This window comes from Trachinotus anak, unplaced genomic scaffold (assembly GCF_046630095.1).
Source record: "Trachinotus anak isolate AG129_WGS33_773 ecotype Australia unplaced genomic scaffold, CSIRO_AGI_Tana_v1 ptg000013l, whole genome shotgun sequence".
In the NCBI taxonomy this organism is placed as follows: domain Eukaryota; kingdom Metazoa; phylum Chordata; class Actinopteri; order Carangiformes; family Carangidae; genus Trachinotus; species Trachinotus anak.
Window position 1 is genome coordinate 22,235,653 of NW_027273864.1, and position 10,535 is coordinate 22,246,187.

Here is a 10,535-nt window from a genome sequence, read left to right on the forward strand (position 1 = left end):
GTTCCCAAAATGAGGCGAATTGAACAGATATAAACATAAAAACATTTCTCCATTTTGCCTGTTGGTTCGATTGGTTCTTCCTGTAATTTATAAATTGTGTTATGTGTCTTATTGAATTTCCCCCCTTTCTCACACAGAGCTAAATGTTTAGTATGGATTTTCATTAGAGGCAATGGAGTTAAAGCTCTGTTAGCAAACTATGTTTGAGAGAGTGGAGCGCCCTGAGCTGATAGTGCAAACCAACACCTCAGGAGCACGCAATGCACAATGGCCAGTGGACAAAGGGAGATAAGACAATGAACAATGGTCTACTCTTCCTGTCTAGCATGTTTGGTTGTTTTCACACCTTCAGATTTAGTTAGACTTTCTGTACTTTAATGTAGTGTTTAGTATTCATGCGGGATGTAGCCAACGCACTTAATAATACAAGCATACAACAGAGGTCTTTAAAGTGGAAAGGTTCTTAAATCTTAGTGAAAAGTAACACATTGTTTTATTTTGCTCCTGTGCTATGCATTTTCATGCAAATATAGACAACCACGTAGCTCTAGAATAAGCCTAGCTGGATGGATACAAGCCAAAAAGTTAATTGTTTACCACATGTCATTTGCTCTAGAGTTGAGATGCTTTCATGTAACAGAGAAAGGTGTGTGTCATCACAGCTGAATTATCACAGGTCCCTGACATGACAACAAGATGACAATTGGGATCGTGAAAATATAGAAAATGAGGCAGCAGTGTACAAATGGCTTGTAGTTCATTAGATTTTTATTCAATGACGTGTGAAACACAGTGAACAGATAGCAAAGTCACTTGCTATTGTGTCATTTCACATCTGAAGTGCAATCTGAAGCCAGAATGTTTCACTGCCAGTAAATACAGATCCTGACTGTATTGTTCATATCTTCTCTACTTTAACAGTTGAATCTGAAGAGTTTGCACAGCTGAAAATGCAGCTCCCTCTTCCCCAGCTCTCCCCCTCTGACTGACCTCCCTACCACACATATCTTTCTGGCCTGCTGTGGTGCTACCCAGCACGGCTGACCCAAAGAAAACCCCAACCACCAAGTACCCATCCAATCTCATGTTTATACTTCCATGATGAGTCCAACCTGCCCAATCAGACTTCCACTGACTGGCCTTGAACTGAAACTGTATACATCTGAAACCATCCCAGCCATCCGAAGCAGCCAGTGGAGACCAAGGCTGCATTAATTGCACCAACCAGCCCTGGTGCTGCACCGAGTCCAATGCATTTAGCGTTTCTAATTGGGGAGGAATTGCTGTGTTTACACTGGCGCTAGTTAACAGAGCTGGACCCTTAGCCCTCCAGCCAACCGAGCTAAAGCTCTCTGAAGGAGAAAACCAAAACTACCTCATGTCTGAAACCTCTCTGGACAGAGCTGGAAGGAAATTATTTGGACCAGAGCATAGGGCTATTTACTCATATTTATCAAGAGGAGAGGAGGAGGGGAATCTTTTTTTTTCTCTGTCAGATTTTACCTTAAATCCAAAGGACATGAATTAACTAAACAATACATACTTTGAGAGGGTCAAATTATTCTTTTTTTCCTAAGGAGCTATTTTGCTTCAAAAACACAGAAGCACTGGGGATAAATTTAGTATGCACTAAACAAAAACTGTAATCTCTGCCGTATTTGCAGCTAATAAACATTTTCATTCTAGATAAATGTTTCTCTGATCCTTTTTTATTAAATGATCAATTATTCATTTTTTAAACAGCAGTCCAAAATTATAATTATTATTTATAATTTATAATTTACAGTTTACAACTCTATAAAACAGAGACAGGCAGTAAATCCTCACTTTTTAGAGGCTGAAAACAGCTAATGTTTGGCTTTTTCTTTCTTGATAAATAACTTAAACTATTAATTAATTATTCAACATGTCATTTTGTTTTAAATCATAAATGTATCTATCACCTAATTCAGAATTAATCTTGAGCTGCACTGCATACACCTCCTTAATTTTTTCAATGACGTGAATTTATTTCAGTGTTGCATTACTAAAATTTCCAAGCCTTGGAGCACAAAAATCCTATGATCCATAAAGAGATGATGTAATATAAAGGTAGCTGCGAAGACATTTCATAATTTCCTGTAAGAACTATGGTGGATGAAGCGATACCATACCATGTGCAAGAATGTCAAGAATTTCATTGCAAATCCTACCGTCACCACAGCATTAGCCCTCAATAGAGAGTCCGCCATATGAAAGAATATTTTATTGGTGATTTTAAGTTCAATAGGGCACACCACTGTACTCAGTCAACTCTAACACCATGTATCAGGCCATATGCAAGTTCATCTACCTAACATATAATGAGAAATCCAAAACCCTGGAAAAATCACAGCACATCCAACATGAAGACTGCAATGGGTTACCACACGCACCAGTCGACCACAATTATTTTCTCATTCCTTTTTCTGTTTATGTTAAATCTCATATAGCTCAAATTATGTCAGATGGAAACATTGCCCATAACTAATTTTTCTATCCTTTTGGAGTGTGATTAGCCCGCTTGAGCCACTGCCACATATTGACACAGGTTTTTGATAGCTTGTACTGTAAATTACCCCATGTAGTCTGGCATAAAGTCATAAACAGGGAATTTGAGCAGAACTTTTGTTTTTACTGTCACTGCTTATATGATCAGAATAAAATCCCTAATTTATAGGATTAGGATTTATTATTTTAGGTGATTCCATTTGGATTTGGAAACACTGCAGATGAGTCAGCAGCAAGAAAATCAAGTTTTGTCTGTATCTCTGCCCTTCCAGGGTATGACTGATGAAGAAAAACATGCCTAACGTTGCCATGATTCCTCCAGCAGATGACTGTGGACCATTTTTCCTTGCTGCACCAGCCTGCTGTGTGACAGTTTTAATCCGTCGGCTGCACTGAAGTGTACAGCTCAACATTTTATTTACCGCAAATTCATGAAGCACTGGGACCTTTTGTGATCCCAGCCAAGCCGAGACGCAGACCCATGCATTTGCCAGCACAGACACAGTCCACAGTCCACCTGGACACATTTTTACCATCAGCCAGTTTATGATTATCTTTTCCACTGTGGCAAACCAGACTGAACACCCGCAGACACAAACCCACAAACAGATAAATGGATACATACACGCACACATGGCTCAGATACATATGTATACATTTACTGTCTGTATAAACAGACAACCATAGGACACACACACACACACACACACACACATATGATCCTCAGTCCCTCCTTGATGGCTGTGATTGAGGAAGAAAAGTCTCCATACATCAGTTGAGGCTATATGAATGGAACAATTGGTTTTTGCGCTGGCAGCACAGACTCAGTCACATCTCATTAGCTTGACGGGATACCCAAAAGGTTCTGACAGCATCGTGGCTGTGATTGGTGTTGCCCCGGGTGATGGGGACATACCTGTGGCTGCCTTGTGTACTCTGCGGGCACGTGGTGAAGACTAAGCATACGTAGCAGCTGAGGCCTGGCAGCGACGGTAGCTAAGGTTCTGGGTGTCCCCGCCAGCCGCCGCCTCACCGTACACGTCTTCAGCAATAATAAAACTCACTCTCACTTTCCTTTTTTTTTTTTTTTTTTGCTCTTTCATTTTACTCTCACTTTCACCGTCTCATGCCCTCTCTCACTCACTCCTGCCCACACACACTCACATTACACAGACATGAAGGGAAACAGTGGGTGATTCTGTGCCATGGTGAGCTCAGTGCTAACTTTGAATGCTAACCAAAAGTCCATTAGGAAAACTGTAGACTTTGTCACCTTTGGAAGCTGGCCATTTCCCATGCTTTTGGTCTTAATGCTATGCTAAGCCAACCAGCTGCTGGATCCAGCTACATATTTACCATACAGTTGTGAGAGTGGTATCAATCATCTTATACTCAGCAAGAAAACAAGTTAGCCTATTAAGTTAAACTAATGCTTTAATATTTGGAGACTGGATGTCCTGAGTATTTTTTTTTTTACTCTGTCATATTTGCATTTTATCTGAGCACAAAAGTTCTTATGCTCTAAAAAAATGTAGGATGCATCAATTCTCAGCTTATCCATGTGCCCAGTTTAGGACAACAATGAAAATGAGCCTTCAGTCTGGAGCATTTATGTTCAGACCCCTCCTAGATGTGTCTCTGAGGGGTCCTTGGAAGAACACATGTTTTTAATAAGGGTCTTTGGGTCTGGCCTTGCATAAATGTTTAGCAGCGTTCCTTCTGGGAACTGGGGCCTGTCTTTACAGTGGAGGCTAATCAGCTGTAAATTCTCTTTTAAAAAGAAAAAGGAAGGCATGGAAGGAGTTAATCGCCAAGGCCCATTGCACTCAATGTCTCACCCTGTATTCTCTCTCTCTCTCTCTCTCTCTCTCTCTCTTTCTCTCACTCTCATACACACATGCACATACAGTACATACACACTCCTCCTTCCAGAAAGTGAAAGGAGGGGATGATGACAAAAGAGAGAAGAAAAGCTTGAGGCTTTGACAAATGATCTAATAAACGAGTAGGGAGATTACAGGCTAGGTGCCCGCTGGGAGAGGAAGTGGGGCAGTAAATATTTTTTAAAAGCTGTCAATAAATTTGCAGTGTTGAGTTGAGAGAAGTATCTATGGCTGGAGCCAAGTAGATTGGGCTCCCGTGCTGGGTGGGTGCTTTGTCTGTGAGAGGTATTGGTTAGTAGCCTGTGTTGTGAGTAATTTAAGTGCCAAAATACTGTTTGAAAAAGTGGCTGGTGAATCAAACAGGAATGTGCAAAATTTACATCAGAATCAAAACCACTCAATAAAAGTCAGTCAAATAAAAATTAGTGCTGTTATCCTATCAGCACTGATACTGATAGACATGGTGCAGTAAGAGCAAGGTCTCAAAAAATGTAATTGTATAGCAATAAAATTAAGATCAGATGCTGCTCAGAAAATATACTGACATGGTATAATTTTATTTAATGGTAAGAGAGAAAATTGTATAAGTATATAGTAGTATGTAGTATAATAGTTTAGGATGCTGGTTGGGAAAGCTATAGTTTGTTTTCTGGCTGGTTAACAAGTGACGATAGAGAGACTATTACCACTCTGCCTCTGCAGTTGGCAGGGAGCCTGTCAAAGCCCAATAAAGTTCACCAACACCAACAGTCTGTTTTTCCCACACCTTTCAACAACGCTTGTTACTCAGCAGCTCAATTAAAGCTGATTTAAGGGTTCACCTGCATGCCTATTGGCAAATGCTGCCCTCAGGGCGGTGCCTCCGTTTTGATTGATGGGTTGATGAGATAATGACAGACAGCCACAGGTCTCACCTGCACTCACCTGTTTCATCGCTCCAACACTGATTGGCTCATTATCTGGATAAGGCAGATCCTCCAGAGAGCTGCAAAAGAAAAGGTCGACCTGACAGTGAAGTGTAGAAACAGCGAAGGACACAGTTGATAAGAAAATGTAACATGTCTTTGCCATCTCAAGTTGCAATAAAAAGACTTGTGTTTTTGTAATGTGTTTGCTGACATCGTTACCTCCTGACTCACATTGTTATTATCAGTGTTATTATCCCTGACAGGTCTAATTCACCACTATTAGCCTACTGAATATCGAGTTGTCCTTCCATATATTGTGGATAATTGCTGGATTTGTGAACAGCCAGATTAAAATTGAAGACCAAAACTATGTTAAAAGGTTTCCTGAAAAGGATGGGGTTAAGTAATACATCAGACATGACAATAAAAACATGGATTTTATTCCCTTTTACTCCCTCTCCCATCATTGTGTTCGCTTGGCAAACTTGTCATTAGTGGTCACACTGTAAAAACTGAAAATGTGTGTTCTCTCTCTTTTTCTCTCTCTCTCTCTATTAAATACATGCACACACACATAAGATCACACTCAGCCACAAACACAACAGAAGGTCCTGGAGATACGCGAGAGGAGTCAGGATATTGATACTTTGTTTAACACCTTCCTCCTCACCCTTGGAACAGAACCTCTTGAGTTTCTGTTTGGTAAGCAGAGAGAACATCCTTCGGTCGCTCCTGTTCTCCACTCCCCAGGAGGTTTCCCATCCTGTGGATAATGTTTCACTCATCCCCTGGCTGTGCTGCTGCTGTCAAGGTGTGTTGGCAAAAGGTTCAAGACCTCTAAGCCAATTAAACGCAGCCCTGATAACAAGCTTGTCCTCTGCATTTGGTGTTAACATTCCCATTGTGGGGTTTGCCTAGTGTACATTAGAAATCGTACATGCCAGTAAGCATGGTTCTGTTTTAAATAACGTGATTCATTTATTACTAGAAAGACCGAATCATAACTATGACTATTTCAATCATGTCATCTTTTAAAATACATATTACAACCATTCTTCGACTCAAATTTTGCACACAAAAGCAATGTGTTATAATTAATATACTTGTTAGTTTGTAAAAGTTATAAAGTGAAAGTAGTCTGTGTAGTAGCCTTTGAATTAACACTGTTCAGGAATCAGCCCTTCTGTAAATTAAACAATCAATGGCAATAGTTTACAAATTAACACATTTATAAGATGTGATAGCAGTTATTTGGATCATGAGTGTATACTTTTACTATATTTTTCCACGAACATAAATTGTAAAATATATCTACATTTTGAGTCATCTTAAGATCTGCTCTGACAAAAGAATCATTTTTAAGATCATGTGACAGGAAATGTTGCAATCTACTTGAACAGCTTGAACAGATTTATAAAGAGAATTAAAATGTTTTTTTGCAATAATACACAAAATTTTAATTCAGTCAATATTTTTATTTAGAAGAATCAGTTTCAAAATCACTTTTCCAGAAACATAAGTTTCACACTATCCCCGCCGGTTGCACTTGATCTAATGCACCGTCAAAGTAGCAGTCTTACCTGGTTGCCCTTCAGACAGCGTCGGCTAATAAATGCCACTCTTAATCATTCTTCAACCCCTCACACGCTTTTTGGTTTAAGTTTGCCTAACTGTGCCAGAGACCAAGGTTCAAACCCCTCTCACATTTATTCAGCTGCCCTTGAAGCAGAAGCAGGAGCTACCAAACACACATCACCTCCAATCATCATCACAACCTTCAGAGCCCTCTGAGAACAAGCAGCCTGACTCCAGGTCTCCAGTTTCACCTACGACACTCTTCAAAACCACTCAGCAGTATTCCTTCGCATTCGCATTCACTCTACATGAACTACAGTATCTTCTTCTTCTACTTCTTCTGCAAGGACTGCATGTGTTCTCGCCCTAACAATAATTGAAAATCAGAGAACAGAAAAAATCACTGCAGGATGATATCATATTGTTTTTTTTGTTTTTTTTTAAGCCATTATCTTTTTTTGATGGGCAATTGACTTTGGAAACAGGAGTTTTGTGGCGAGGGAAGGGAGGTGGTGGAGTTCGTCTGCGCTTGCCAGTAAGAGCTCCAGGGCCTCCTGCCCTGTTCTGCTGTGATGCCTGCGTGCTGAGTTTGGCTTGGCTTGAGTCTCTGCACTTGATGGTTTATTCATATTCAGCGGTGCAGGACGCTCTGCCATGAGGTTCCTCTCGCACTCAATACGTCTGCAAGAAAGTGACAGAAAGGAAGTCTGAATCCCAGTTTTGCTGCATGGGCCTTTGAAATGTTTCACTCTCATCTAGAGTTTGAAACAACAACCATTTTCAAAGTCAGCAAACACGCACAGATTTTCATTATTTCTCTTCAGAACTGCCGATGTTTACAGTCATCAAACAAGGGTTTTCGGTATAATTTTACTGGATTTTACTCTAGCCGTGTAGTCTAACCTTGTCTTTTGTCTAATCTATTCTGTATTTGTTTTTTTTCCCACTGTTTGTTTTATTCCCTTCAGATCCATTCTTTTCTATTCTTCTATAGTGTCATCTATTACAGCCCAGTTTAGTTTATTTTCTCCATCAGCGTCAAACCCATGAATTCCTGTGGCATTTTGAGCTTCTAAGATGCTGGAAAAGAAGAGGAAGTTACCACAAAAGCTCATGTCCATCTTACATCAAAGCACATTACAGCGAAAAATGAAGAAACATTCCCATAACACACATCATGGCACACAAAAAAAAAAAAAGGTAACACCACCACTACTAAAATGCCACTGTAATCTCTGCTCAGTCATTGTGTCGATAGCTTGTGTTTATCAATTAACCGACTACTTGCTATTCAAAAACAAACATCATCAACTTCCCCTGGAAAGCCCAGTCAAAACAAGCGGCAAAGGCTGGCTTGTCCACACTGCCCCTCTTAATCAAAGCCAGATGTCTCCTCAAAAACTATTTCTCTCTTTTCCTCACTGCACCCCTTTCTCCAATCGCTCATTCCCCTTCTCTTCCCCCCACATTCCCTTTCCTGTCTGAGATTGTGTAGACGGCTGGTCCTCCGCAGTCGTGATTTGGCACTCTTGTTGGCTCTCCATGTCTGTCTTTCTGTCTTTTTTTTTTCTGTCTCAAGCAGCCCCCCTTCCCCTCCACCTCTTCCTCCCTTTCCCTTTTTCTGTCTCTCGAATCAGCATCTTGTCAAGCAGGCATGGACCCACATTGACCCTCAGCAGCATTCACAATCATTCAAGGTGAAAAATTAGACCCACATGGCAGATGCCGCCACAGAAGTGCGTCTTGCAGAATAACTTCCAGTTGATCTGCCTGCCCGTTTGATGTGATGGCGATTTTGAAATACATGCCACAGCCTGCCCGTCTAACTAAGAGCTCTGGATTTCTTTCTGTTTACTTTAGCATGAGCAATGTCCCTAGCTCTTTGAAGGGTGCAATCTTGTGGCTGTCGACACACCACTCTCAGTTTGTCGTGGCCAGAGCCAGGGCAAAGAGGGACTGCTAATTTACTTTTCCACCTCAGTGCCGAGAGAAAACACCCACTTTCCTGGAGATGCTAAACAATACCGGCAGTCCTTTTCTGCTAACTGCTCTTTAGGGGGGAAACCTCTGGAGCTTGTCCTCCTACTGCTGCTGCTCTCAAAGGGCTATCTGGCACAGCCTCTTTAATCTGAGAAGCAAATAGCCCCCAGTGTTGTCCTTAGAGCTCAGGCACAACTCAGGACAGCTCAACGGGTCCTTGGAGAGCAGCAACAAAAGCACAAGTCGGTGTGTTTGAAGTCTGCCTTGTGATTGGCACTAATTTACTGGCTCTTTACCCCCTTTGTACATTTGCATTACATGATCTTGTAATACCTTCTAGAATATCTGTGATTTATTCTGCTGTAGTAAAAACAGGAACTGCTTTGTCAAAAGTGTCAAATGTTCTGCTCTGAGTTGAAATCCTCAGAGTCATTCATTATGGAAACCATAGATTGGATCCAGCAAAATCTGAAACGTCCTCTTTTTCCTCTCTTTTCTTTACAGTAGCAAATCAAAACAATGACCTAAAGTTCTAATTTAGTTAATGTCTTCATTTTTAGGAACATTATGCAAAGATCTAATGCAGATTTATTGTTAAAACCTCTGTAAAGCTAAGCAAAAAACATAATGGTGAATAATAGTTTAATAATACATTATAGCTCCATTACATACTCATTTAAAATTATTGAGTAACAGCACCACCACAGGTCACATGTGCCCTTGAGTTATTTTTACTTACTATTAAAATGAATGTTGCATACAGTATATTACCAGTGTTGGCCTTGGAAAAGGAAACAGGCTGATGGGGGCCATTTAAAATACAAGCAGACTGGCTTCCTTCAGCCTCTTTCTCTATCATTTCCAGACTTTGTTTTTCTCAGCATAGCGTAACAACCATAACATTTTCAGAAACCCCCATTCTGTAAAACTGTATGAAAACATTATCAGAACCACGGTATTGTAAACTATAACTTGATAAACTATAACTATGCATATTTCAGTTTCATTTTGACTATTTTAATCTTTGGTGATGGTAGAAATAGCATCACCAATTGTTATATTTTTATACAGAAAATACATTTTGAGTTTATTTTAATGCTACTGCTTGTTTAATGCTACTTCACAACAACACTGCCCTAAGTCATGGCCCTTATCAGGCTGGACTGCATGCCTGACTTGATGTCTGTGGATGGTGCTTCACTGCTTCACTGGGATTGAAGGGATGGAGGAAGGGGCAGCAGATTCTTGAAGGAGACACTTGTGGGAAGGAAAAGGGTCTCATTGCAAGAGATCAGCTTGTGTAAACATTCAGGTTAATGAAGCTCAGTGGGCCTAATCCTCAGCCCTCTCCCTCGCCATGGCCTCAAACCTTGTCACCCCTCCCCAGAACCCCAAACCCCTCCACCCCACCATTTTCCACATAATCCTTTGCAGGAACAGGCACTGTCAATCAAATGGACTCCAGGGAACAAAGGCAGGGGAAGACATGTGCATACACTTGTGTGTGTGTGAGTGTATGTTTATGTTTGCATACAGTATGTGTTTGCATGTGTTAGCATTTGGGATGGGATATGTGCTTGTGCGTACAAACCACAAACATCACAAACCTGTGCACATGCATGTGGGTGCCACAAGATGGGAGTCTGTTGGGGGGATTTTC